Raw genomic sequence first — 14,172 nt, 5'->3', positions numbered from 1 at the left:
GAGGAGGAGGGAAAGTATTTTAAATCTGACAGGAGGTACAGACTGTGCTTGTTTAAATTAATTTATGCAGCACATTAATAGCATAATGCCATTATCATAAGTAGCTTAATAAATACTCTCTAAATAAAGGAAAATCTGTCCTAAACACGTCAAAATAATCTGTGTTGTCTAGTAAATTAGGTTTAAAATAGAGTTTCAATCTATCGTGTAAGATTTAACACTTTTATAGGTTTTATGGCCTAATTTACTATTATGTGTGACAAACTATAGATAATCTTCCCTTTCTTCTCACTATACTTTTCTTTTTCCTGAGTGAGCTGACAAATACTTCTTCCCAAAAGGTTTGAAATAACATCTATTGCCAGCCCAGATCATTTTTCCAAGCTCCTTATCTATATCACCCTACTCAAAATATGCCAGAGCTAGTCTGCCCTGCCCTAACTATTGTATCCTACCTTGTCTCTGGTACTCTAGCTTTTCTTTGTATTATCTTGTATTTCTATGTAGGCACACTGTTCTCAAACAATATGACTTGCTTTTCACTTTTCAATATTTATACTTCTTTTTTCTATCTCTTATTTTGAAATGATATTGAATATCATCTGTGATAGATATATGTCAGTGGTTTTCTAACAACTGGAGATGGAGGGGCAGGCTTTCCTGCATGGGAAGAAATTCTCTGTTATTTGCAAGACTTTGATTATACTGACTGTATAAATTTATACATTTTAAAATATAGCTTTAGTTAACACTGTAAGAAAAATTTTAAGATTTTATTTCTCAATTTTTGGCTAAAAATAGAAACCTCAATTTCACTTGTTCTTTGAATAATGTATAATAACTCATAAATTTAACAGATTAAATCTTTTTTAAAAATTTAATACCACTTACATACATAATTAATCAAATTCCCTTAGACAATTCAAATCACAGTTACCTACTCAGTATACTTGGCTCTTTCAAATATGTTAAATACAAAACAGCAGACTTACAAATTAAATAAAAATTTTCTGAGAACTTTACTCTTTTTTTTCTCTTTTTAAAGATTTTATTTGAGAAAGAGAGAGAAAGCACACGTAAAGGAGAGAAGCAAAGGGAGAGGGAGAAGCAGATACCCTGCTGAGCAGGGAGCCAAACATGGGGCTCAGTCCCAGGACCCTGAGATCATGATCTGAGTCAAAGGCAGATAGATACTTAAACCCACTGAGCCACCCAGGCACCCCAGAACTTTACTCTTATAAGTCCAAGTTAGACATTGTTTTAACAGACTGAATTTTATTGCATTTCAAAAATCTTTAAGAACAAAATAGAATCAAACCATAAGAGACTTTTAACTCTAGGGAACACACTGAGGGGTGCTGGAGAGGAAGTGGGGGGGGTAGGGTAACTGGGTGATGAGCATTAAGGAGGGCACATGATGTAATGAGCACTGGGTGTTATATGCAACTGATGAATCACTAAATTCTACCCCTGAAACTAATATTACACTATATGTTAACTAAATTGAATTTAAATTTAAAATTTTTAAAAGAAAAAGAAATAAATAAAATAAAATAAAAACAAAATAGAATCTTTTGGATTAAAATGTGAAAATGTATATCTGAATTCCCTCCCTCCTGAAACACTGCTAAAACCCACTGTAAAGGATTTTTTTAAAAAAAGAAATACACCTGATCTCAGATTTCCAGCTTCTAGAAATGTGAGAAATAAATCTTTGTTATTTATAAGCCACCTAGTCTATGTGGTACTTTGTTATAGCAGCCTGAACCAAGACAATGCCCATAAATATACGAAAGAGCGCAGCAACAAAAGTTTTTAACTTTTTAGAAGTTAAAAAGCCTTAGAGTCAAGAAAGGTAGATCCCAAGCCAGTAACAAAAGTTAAGAATCAACCCAGTTTACAGCACAGCATTTCCAAAAGGTTCAGGAACAGGTATGTAGCATCTGGCACTTCTGGAAGAGGGGTTTAAAGGTGGAGACAGAGGGCTAAATTAAGGAAGATTACATTTTAAAAGGGTATTTATATTCCTAAATTTCCTGTCTCTCTCCCTACCCCTGCAATCTTGACGGAAAGTTTGTTTTTGGAGAGAGAAAACATAAGGTCTCTGGGGGTTGTGGGAACAGTTGAGGGCTTAGTTAATCACATATATGCAAGGGGAAATAATGGTCCAGGCATACAAAATAAATGCAGAGATTCCCAATGGCCTTCCCCCACTGAGCTCTCAGACTTCTTGAAGTGACATCTTTACCCTCCAGACAAGTGATTAGAAGGTCATTCTTCCCTGGAAATAGAACTAGACTAAGAGGATTGGGGGTAATAGAGGGTTCCTCAAAAAAACAGCTTAATCTAAAGCAGTAATACTCAACTGGGAGCAATTCGTCCACCCCCAAGAGAAATTTAGCAATATCCAGAGACATTTTTTGGTATCACAGTTGGAGAAAATGCTACTAGCATCTAGTAGCTAGAGACCAGGGATGCTGCTGTATCTCCTACAAGGCATGGGACAGCCTCCCCAATAACAAAGAATTATTTAGCCCAAAATGTCAGTAGTTCTGAGGTTGAAAAGCCCTACCCTAGAGGGAAGTTCAAAGTTGATAATTCTTGACAATGCATTCAAAGTTTTCAGGAGGCTTTCTGTCCCCCACTTTAACCAAGAGCAGATAGTCAAGAATTATCAGACATCTGAAGAAGACTTCTAAACTGGAAGGAAACAGCATCAAAACAAAAAAAAAAAAGCTGAGACCACAGAGGGAGAATAAAACTTCAAAAACATATTATTCATCTTGAAGAGATGAGAGAAGCCTAGCCAAGTGATTAACTAATTTGGATGGTATTTATTTTTTTAGTTCAGACACAAAATATATTTTGAAGTATACTTCCGGACATATAATGGAATAAAATAGGACAGAAATAAAATCATGCATACACAGTCAAATGAGTTTTGACTAGGTTTCAAGACTATTCAATGGAGAAAAGAGTTTTTCCAACAAATAGTGTTGGGAAAATTGTATATCCACATGCAAGAAGAAAAAAAAGTGAAGTTGGATCATTACCTTATATAATATACAAAAATTAACCAAAATGGATCAAAGACCTAAACATAAAACCTAAAACTATAAAACTTTAGGAAAATATGAGGGAAAGCCTATGACATTTAATTTGACAATAGTTTCTTAGATATAACAGCAAAATTATAAGCAACTAAAGAAAAAATAGATTAGATTACATAAAAGTGAAAACTTCTGTGCTTCAAAGAACATAATCAACAAAATGAAAAGGCAACCTAAAATAGGAGAAAATATTTACAAATCATAGATTTTATAAGGGGTTAATATTCAGAATGTATAAAGAACTCCTACAACCCAACAACAGCAAAAGAAACAAGACATTTTAAAAACAGCAAAAGATATGAATAGATATATCTGCAAAGAAGATATATACGTGGCCAGCAAGCATATGAAAAGATGCTCAACCACACTAACCAGTAGGGAAATCCAAATCAAAAACCACAAAGGGATACTACCTTACATCCATTAGAGTAACAACAATAATAACAGAAACAGAAAATAGCAAGCGTTGACAAGAATATGGAGACATTGGAACCCTTGTTCACTGTTGGATATAAATAAAATGGTAAAAATAAATAAATAAATAAATAAATAAATAAATAAATAAATAAATAAACAGGTGCTATAGAAAAACAGTATAGTGGTTCCTCAGAAAATTAAAAATAGAATTCCACTTCTGGGTGTATTAAGAGATTAAAAGTAGGGTCTTAAAGAATTAAAAGCAGGGTCTTAAAGACCTTAAAGAATAATACTGTTCATAGCAGCATTATTCACACTAAAATATGTAAACAACTCAAATATCCATCAACAGATGAATGGATAAACAAAATGTGATACACAAACACACACACATACATACAATGGAATATTACTTGGCTTTTTTAAAAGGAAGGAAATTCTGATGCATGCTACAACACAGGCAAATCTGGAGGACACTACGCTAAATGAAATAAGCCAGTAACAAAAAGACAAATATATTATGATTCTACTAATATAAGGTACCTAGAGTACTTGAATTCATTGGGACAGAAAGTTGAATGGTGGTTTCCAGGAGCTGGAGTGAGGGGGAATGGGGAATTATTTAGCGGATCTATTGAAGTTTTCCAAGATGAAAAAACATCCCAGTGATTGATTGCACAATGTGAATGTACTCAACACTATTAAACTTTGCATTTAAAAATGGTTACACAGGATCTCCTTAGTGGTTCAGTCAGTTAAGTGTCCAACTCTTGATTTCAGCCTCAAGTCATGATCTCAGGGTCTGAGGGTTCCTCAAAAAAACAGCTTAATCTAAAGCATAATACTCAACTCCATGAGAACCCCATGGGGTTCTGTGCTCAGAGGGGAGTCTGCTTATGATTCTCTTTCTCTCTCTCCCTCTGCCCTCCCCCTCATGCTCTCCCTCTCTCTAAAAAATAAATAATAAATAAATAAATCTTTTAAAAATTAAAAAATAAAATTTAAAAATGTACTTCCCATTTAGTGTTTCTTAAAATGTTCTTTTTCCTTTCCCTTAGAAATCAGCCAAGGGATGAAAGGTGGGAGAAATGAAGAGGCACTCAATTTGTGTCTTGGACCAGAAAGGAAAACGACATTGTTAAAACAGTTATCAAAATCTTAATGAGATCTGTGGATTGGATGCTACTCATATGTCAATGGCAATTTCCTGGTTTGAATGATTACACTGAAGTCTATGCAGGAAGATATCCTTGTTTATTGGAAAAACAAAAAAAACAAAGAATTTGGGGATGACAGAGCATCATATCTGCAAGTCATTGTCAAACAGTCCAGAAAAAATAAATGATTTGGTTATATTTAACTTCTTTGATAAGATGTCTGTTCATTTTGTCTATTTTTTGGTTAAGATATTTGTTTTCTTATTATGGAATTTGATAAGTTTATATTATATTCAGAGTATATTGATTTTTACATGCAAAGTTGCTAAACTCACATAATAGTTCGGATAGATTTGCGTGTAGATATCTTAGGATTTTCTACTTAGGCTATTCTGTTGCATACACATGAAGACAATTTTACTTCTTCCTTTCATATCTGTATGCCTTTTTTTGCCTCTAGCAAAAACCTCCAGTACACTGTTGAATGGAAATAGTGAAAGTGGATATTCTTGCCTAATTCCTGTTCTATAGGAAGTATTTGGTCTGTTACCATTTAGTAAGATATTACCTGTAGGTTTTTCATTACTGCTCTTTATCAGGTTGAGCCAGTTCTCCTCTGTTTCAACTCTGCTGAAAATTTTATTAGGAATGAATGTTGATTTTATCAAGTGCCTTTTCATCATGTATTGATATGATTTTTTAATTTATACAGTGGATTACATCCATTAACTTAAAATGTTGAGCTACTTGCATTTTCAGGATAAACCCTGCTTGATCATGATGTATTATCCTTTTGATATAATGTTGTATTCTATTTACTAAAAAAAAAAAAAAAATATATATATATATATATATATATATATATATATATATATATAGTCTATGTTCATGAGAGATACTGGCCTATAGTTTTCTGTTCTTATAATGTCTTTGTCTTGTTTGGGTATAAGGGTAACACTGGCCTACTAACATGAGTTGAAATTATTCTATCCTTTTCAACTTCCTGAAAGTGGTTTATAAAATTAATATTCTTTATGAAATACGTGGTCGAATTTAATAGTGAAGACATTATTATGACTGTGGTGTGTATGTGAAAGATTTTAACTATAAATTCAATTTCTTTAGAAGACATAGAGCCTTTAAAGTCATCTATTTTCTCTAAAGTGAGCTTTGATACTTAGTATTTTTCAAGAAATGTGTTCATTTAATTCAACAGAATAAAGTTATTCATAATATTTCATGTTATCCTTGTAATAGCTATAGAATCTGTAGTAATGCACCTTTTCTCATTCCTGACATTAGTAATTGTGTCTTCTCTTTTTTCCTTCTTAATCACCCTAGCTAGAAATTTATCAATTTTATTAATATTCTCAAAGAATTCGTTTTTGATTTTCTATACTGATGTTATCTATTAATTTTGTTTTCAATTTCATTGATTTCCATTCTGCACTTTATTATTTCCTGATCATTTCCTTTCTTATGCTTAGCTTCTGGTTCCATTTTCTCTTCTTTTTCTAGATTCTTAGGTAGAAGCTGAAGTCATTGATTTAAGACCTTACTTCCTTAGCAATAGAGTTGTTAGTGCTATCAATTTTCTTCTAAGTACTACATTAGCTACATTGCACAAAGTTGGATATTAAAAAATTAATGCCTATTTATTATTTGACCCAAGATTATTTAGGAGTATGTATTTTAGTTTCCTAATATGCTAGAAACTTTCCAGATATCTTTCAATCATTGATTTCTAATTTATTTCCACATTTGAAAGTCTAAGGTAGTAAGCTGAAGCAATTTTAGAGTACACCATGTTTGTTTTTTGCTACTCAGATACCACTGTCCTTCATTGCCCTATAACCAAGCATTTTAATATTTCCTCCATGGAAGTCTTGGTTAAATTACTTCCCAGATACGTAATAGTTTCTGTTACTGAAAATCATTATAGCTGGTGAGAAAAGTGCTACTGATTTTTGTAGATTTTTTTGTTTATCCTGAAAATGTTTTAATCTCTTTCAGTGATCATAAGAGTGTATTGATTTTGTTTTTCTAGGCAGATAATTATATAATATGCATATTATTACTACACCTTCCTTTCCAATGCTTATATCTCCTTTATTTTCTAAGATAATATTAAAGACTTTCATACTAAAATAAATGCATGTAAAATTTCTCCATTAAATATAATGTTTGGTATCAAATCTTTACCAAGCAAAAAAATTCCTTTCAGGGCACCTGGGTGGCTCAGTCAGTTAAGCAACTGACTTTGGCTCAGGTCATGATCCCTGGATCCTGGAATCAAGCCCTGCATTCAAGCTCCCTGCTCAGCAGGGAGCTGCTTCTCCCTCTCCTGCTGCCTGCTGCTCCCCTTGCTTGTGTGCTCTCTGTGACAAATAAATAAAATCTTAAAAAAAAAAAAAAGCTTAAAGAGAAAGACAGGGGGATCCAGATGTCTTACAACACACTAAGATTAAAAAAAAAAGTCATTCCATTCATTCCTCTTTCCTAAAATGGTACCAAATGTAGTTATCTCCTATATTTTAAAGCCCTCAATAGAAGACCCAAAGCTTCCATCAGTTGATCATTATAATTTTTAAGTTCCTTTACTGATACTCTCAAAATTCTTCTTTACAATCTAATTAAATTCATTATAGTACAATTTCATTTCATCTTACCTTTGATTTTCCTTAGTGAAGATATATGTGTAGAGTACCACACTTCAGGTAAATGTTAGACAAGTACTTGAAGACAACCTTCAATCTTGAGATCAAATAATATCTGTTCTTTTTACCTTTTCCCTAATGGGTCATTTTTTCTAAGTTTTTAATCATCTTTACGATTTTCTTTGAACCTCTTTTATTAGAAAGTCTTAACAGCCAAAAAGAACAAACTATTTAGCATACTTGCAGCATTTTAATGGCACTGCTAAATTTCATCATGCAGATTTGCCCTTTCCTTAAGCTGTACTCAGATTTCTGCAGTTGAAAAAAAAAATGCCAAAACTTTGCAGGACTTGTATTCTATCATTGAAATAGTATCTCCCTCCAAAATATACTTTTCAAATTAAAACATCACTATAACTTTTCCAAACCCAAGAATATACCACTAAAAATACATGATTTGACCTATTTTAGTACATGGTCAATAATTAGGCTAACACAGACAATCCAGCCTTAAATAAATACTAAAGAAATTAACCTCATAAAATACATCAATTTCAAAGATCCTTGTCTGTCTCTTTCTACAAGTAAACTCATCATGGGGCGCCTGGGTGCTCAGTTGGTTAAGCGTCTGCCTTCTTCAGCTCGTCATGATACCAGGGTCCTGGGATCTAGGATTTGGGATCTGGGATCTGGGATCTAGGATAGAGCCCTGTGTCTGGCTCCTTGCTAAGTGGGGAGCATGCTTCTCCTTCTCCCTCTGCCATTCCCCCTACTTGAGTGAGAGTGCTCGCTCTCTCTCTCTTTCTCTCTCTCTCTCAAGTAAATAAAATCTTTAAAGAAAATAAATAGACTCACCTCTCTTTTTATGTTGAACAACAGATAATGACTGATGTTGAATTATAAATAGTCAATCCAGGTAAACTGACCTGAAAAAAAAATCATTTTGGCTTTCTAAAGCCATTTACTGGTTTCACTTTACCTCATGAAATTAACATCTTTATGTATTAAATTGCCAACACCCTACCAATGCTCAGGAAGAAAGTGTTGATATGCTCATTTCTTGGATAGTATTACCTATCCCAATTTCTACACCTCTTATATTTACAATTTTGTGACTCTTTTGTAGCTACTGTTCTCCTTCTTTAAACTTATCATACCTGGGATGCCTGGGTGGCTTAGCAGTTTAGCACCTGCCTTCAGCCCAGGGCGTGATCCTGCAGTCCTGGGATTGAGTTCCACATTGGGCTCCCTGCATGGAGCCTGCTTCTCCCTCTGCCTGTGTCTCTGCCTCTCTCTTCTCTCTCTTTCTCTCATGAATAAATAAATAAAATCTTAAAAAATAAATAAATAAAAATAAACTTAAACCTATTGCTAATTGAGAATATACTGAAATTCATAAAAACTTGACCTATAAATCAATACATATATTTTGTTATAAATTATGTTACATGAATTACTCCAAATGTGGAAACACCAAATCCATAGTATCAAGTGGCCATTCTTTCTCATTAGTCTCTCACTATCTCAAATATCAACAATTTGATCCCTCATTTATATGGGACTAATCTAAATAGAAGAAGATAGAAATCTTTGGTCAAATTTGGTGAAAGTATTCTGTTCTTATCCAGTTTTTACATCTTCTTTCTTATTTTCTCTGTATTCTGGAAATTTTCCTCTCCCATAAGATTACTTGTGTAACAAACATATTCCGCCCCCACCATTTTCTTCAGCTTTTGTCATTCTCATTTAGGCCAAGACCTTCTTATTACAAGCACCTGTACTCCACCTGAGGAATATCTCAAACTGAAGAAACATGTTTCAATTGGAAGGCCAAAAATGCTGGAAAGTTAATGCCTTCAAGGAGAAGCCCTTAACTAGTAATGACAAAAGTTAGTAAATAAATATCCCAGACTTATTTTTCCCTCTGATAAGACACACAGGTATGCTCCACACAGTATCCAAAATGTCTACACTGGCACTGAGGTCCTGCTACTCACAATGGTAATCTCCTTATTAATATACTTACCGGCTTCCTTCCTTTCCTGAAAATGTTCCCTGGATCACCTCCCAAATAAAACTACACATACTCAAATTCTTTTTTCAAGGTCCAACCTGATGATGTGATCTTTAAGTTAATATTTCCTTATTTTTCTTTTCCATTCTCATGCCAAATGCAGAAAAGTTGAATCCTTTCTTTGATAGTCATAACTATGTTTGAATTATAATTTAAGTTATAATCATGAATGAAAAGCTTTGCTTGATCTCCATAAGCTCTATAAATTTACAATTATAGTATTATAAAATGGAATTATTAGATTCAAGATAGTTTGAGGTAACCTTTGCAATCATGTTATTAACTTCCTACAGTCAGGGCAGCCCTGGTGGCGTAGCGGTTTAGCGCCGCCTGCAGCTTGGGGTGTGATCCTGGAGACCCAGGATCAAGTCCCACATAGGGCTCCCTGCAGGGAGCCTGCTTCTGCCTCTCTGCCTGCCTCTCTCTCTCTCTCTCTGCCTCTGAATAAAAAAACAAAACAAAACAAAAAAAAACTTCCTACAATCAGACATGAGCTTCCAAATTTCATAAACATATACAATAGTACTACTTTATCTTTCCTAGCATGAAATATTTTTTGAAATATTTTTTCATTCTTTACCATGATGGACATGATGTCACTAATCTGTATACCCATTTCTGAGATTTCTTAGCCTGGCCTCCAAAAAATGATATACTAATTTTTCCCATTATTCACTAAATGAACATTGACTAGAATTGCAAATAGTCTGATAAAATATTGAGTAAAATATAATGAATTTTTTAAAATCAATTTAAAGACTATCTTTATTTACATAATTTTGATTAGGTATATAATATGTGACTGTCCATCTGTGTTCTTGCTCTGAGCCTCACAAGTGTTAGGGAGCACCTGAGGAGTAACAGAGATTACCTATATTCTCAGGACAGGAAACCCTTCTACTTTTATAGAACCACGCCCTGCCCGTGAAAAAAAAGTCAAAGCTGAAACCAGGGAACTGGCAAAATTAGATTTTTATGAGAGAATTAGATGGTACTAGAAAAAAATTATCTCATTTTATGCTAGACCCTTGACTTTTTTTCTCCCCACATAATTGGTATAGTTTTGAGAAATAAAAGATAATCCTCATTTACTACCCAAAGGTATCCACAGTGAGATGTTTTGCTGCTTCTCGCCTTTCAAACTGAAAGATTATTCTTTGGAATAATTTACAAGTACACTCTTAGCACCAATCAGAGCTTCTAGAGAAATAGTAAATAAAGGGATTTTTTCTTACTGTTAAATCTCTAGAAAGAAGATTGAGGAAACTGGCACTGCAGAAAAACCAAATAGCAATATATTCTTGCCATCAACTTACCTCCCAAGTGATGCTTAATGAAATAATTTTTTAAAATATTAGCAATCTTTGGAACAGAAAGATAAAAATTCAGAAGGTTAAAATGTTCCTATCATAAAGGGCCTCAACACTGCAGAGTAATGACACTTAAAAGTGCCGAGGAAGCAGAAAATATGACAGGTTCTAAAGAAGTCCATACTATGAATTAGCCATCATCTAGGATTTTCTCCTCTTTCTCTCTCTCTCTTCATGGCATCCAAATGAAGATCGAGGTGCCATTTCACATCCTAAATTAGAGACCTGGGTTGGTTGAGCATCTGCCTTAGACTCAAGCTGTGATCCCGGGGTTCTGGGATCATGTCCCACACTGGGCTCCTCTTGAGGGGCCTGCTTCTCCCTCTGCCTGTGTCTCTGCCTCTCTCTGGGTCTCTCATGAATAAATTAATAAAAATCTTTAAAGAGAGAGAGAGAGAGACCTGTAATAGCAACATCATTGCAAACTAGACCTAGAAATCAGGTTGCAAGGAGTATTTGAATGGCAACAGGTAGCTGTAAGGAAAACTGGTAATAGAGCCTTTTAAAGCCCTTTAAGACAAAAGCACTCACCAAGGCTAGGGTGGCGTAAAAACGGTAATTTGTATTACCATAAATTTGGCAATTAGCAGCCACAACAGTCCAAATAGGCCAAACACAACTTTTCTGTTATAATGTTGAAGTGAAACCTTAGTTAATTTGAGCAGGAGAGTTGCTGTCTACAGAAAGACAGACCTGTACAGATTGTGCCTCCTCAGGCTCAATCTAAAGCTTGCATTACCAGTCTTTTTCCAACTTTACTTTTTATTTTCTTCATGTTAAACACACTAGAACAAATCTTAGATGATTTATTATATTTTTAAAATAATATAAAATAATATGTGCTAGCATGTTTTACAGCTGAAACATGACTATAATATTAAAATTAATGTCAATCTATGAGTTCCATATGTGTAAGAGATAAGAAACTAACTAGGGGAAAAATCTGTACCTGAGTCTACACATTGACTCTTTCTAATTTCACACAGTTAATGGCCATGACAAAAACTAACCCTCTTTTTCTAGGCTATTTTAATGCCTTATGAAGAAGGAAAAAACTAATTAGTATTTTTTTTAAGATTTTATTTATTTATTAGAGAGAGAGAGAGAGAAAGGCAGAGACACAGGCAGAGGGAGAAGCAGACTCCATGCAGGGAGCCCAACGTGGGATTCGATCCCAGGTCTCCAGGATCACGCCCTAGGCTGAAGGCGACATTAAACCGCTAAGCCACCGGGGCTGCCCCTAATTAGCATTTTATCACTTAAATGGTGATTTATGATTAAAATATTCATGAAGGAAAATCATGCTTTGAAAATTATTTTGAATGAGGTGTCCAAAGTATGAATGATTCAAATATATTGACACCCTTTCTGTGCATATGTGTACTATAAATGATATTTACCTGGAGTAAGACACCAAATATATTGTGAACTTTAAAACAATTTCTCAGTCAGAATATAAACCAGCTAGAAATTTAAACAAATGTGTATGATGCTGTGTGATGAGTGAGTGATAGATGTCCTCCCATCACTTTTCCTATGCCATACCCCTAAGTCTTGCCTGAGATCATCTTTAGCTTTCCTTCCTCCCTCAGGAAAGCCTGGTCTGACTCCCATGTATATACATTAGGCATCCCCATATATGTTTCCATCTTATAAAAACCTGCACCTCCCATACCACAGCTCCTTTCTCAGAGTATCCTATTTACTACACTGATAGTATTCATAATATATATTCTAGGACCCTAGTTCTTGTTCACTGTCTAGAATCCCCACTGCACAGCACACTTTAGGAAGTCAGGAACCATGTCAAGCTTGTCTTTTCTGTCCCTAGCATTTCCTAATGTGCCTACCACTGGCACCCAGTAAGAGTTGCACAGATATTTCAGAAAAATCTTTCTGAATGAATCCATAGTCACATTTTAATTAGTAACCTTTGATTGTCCACCTAGTCATTTTTGTTGGATCAAACTGTCAAACAGTCATATATACCGGCATGTGTTTGGGTCATTTCATTAAACCATTATTTAGTGCCATTAGGAAAGTCATGGCAATTTAATTTAAGAAAAATTGCAAATGATAAGGAAGATAATCTAGAGCCAGAAGAAAACTTGCAGCTGGCCCTCAGTTGGCTGAGACTTGTTTTCCCATCACTCCAACTCAAGTCCTCTTCTATTCTAGTCATTCATGATTCTTTGATATGCAATTCAGCCTAATTAGTTTTATAGAGTCCTATGGGATAACCCCACCACTACCAGAGGCCAAAGTGATTTCAGACTTCAGATTTCTCATAGTCTGAAACTGAATACATAATAGGTCATTGAAATGAAATATTACATTGTGAATGATTTTTAAAAGCAGGGGTGCAGTGTATGCAAAAACAACAACAGAAGTCCAAGAATGATTATGTCCATCTGTGGAGCTCAGGAAGGCTTCTGAAAAGAAACAGCACCTGAGCAATGTTTTCATTTAAGTAAAAATTTTAATCAATATTTAACCTATCTATAAACATTGTTTTGAAATAAATTCAATGGAAAAGAAGGGGGAAATGGCATAGCAACAAAGAGAAAAGGTATTCAAAAGCACTGTAGCATAAAACAGGTTGCTGCAAGTAGTTTAGAATCCCTGGAGCATAAAGTGTGGGAGAGCATAACAAGAGATGAACCCAAAGAAACAACCTGGGCTTCAGATGCTGTGCTAGGGTGCTGCTACTTATGAGTTATAAGCAGAAAAGTAAAACAATTAAGCATTACTTACCCCTCAGGAAGAGCACTCGAGCTGATATGTAGAGAACAGACTCAAGTGTTGTCAGAAGAGAGGCAGATGGACCAACTAAGAGGCTGTTGTAAAAGACCGGGCAGTGCTAATGGACCAAGATGCTACTTTGACCAAGTAACTATGGTTAAAAGATACTGATGCTCCATGCTCCTCTAGGCCAAATTACAATTGTGAGACCTAGAGAAATGCAGCAATGATCTCTTGTTCCAAAGGCTAGGGGGTGGGAGGGGCAGTGTTCCTATAGAATTCATTTCCCCTTAGAGAGTATTTGACATTACCTTCAAGATATCACTCTATAGTACCGAGTTTCCATAGTTTAAGGTAAGTTTATGGTACCATGATACTCCCTCCATCTCTAACATCTCCTCTAGAACACCACTCCAGTACATGGAACCAAATGAGATGCTATTTTAGTTAAATTATTTCAATCAAAAGATCAAAAACTTATTTGATCACTAGAGACAGTTCAGTAAGGATTAATTAAAAAAGAGAAATCCAGAAAGGATTTACATATTCTGCCTTATACTGCATGAGAACAAGAACTGTGTTTTGGAACATTGTAAAGTCTCATTATAGCACCTTGCACATGTCTTAACCAACATCTGTGGTTAA

Source organism: Canis lupus, chromosome 12 (genome assembly GCF_011100685.1).
Source record: "Canis lupus familiaris isolate Mischka breed German Shepherd chromosome 12, alternate assembly UU_Cfam_GSD_1.0, whole genome shotgun sequence".
NCBI classification, from domain to species: domain Eukaryota; kingdom Metazoa; phylum Chordata; class Mammalia; order Carnivora; family Canidae; genus Canis; species Canis lupus.
This window is presented reverse-complemented; position numbering follows the sequence as displayed.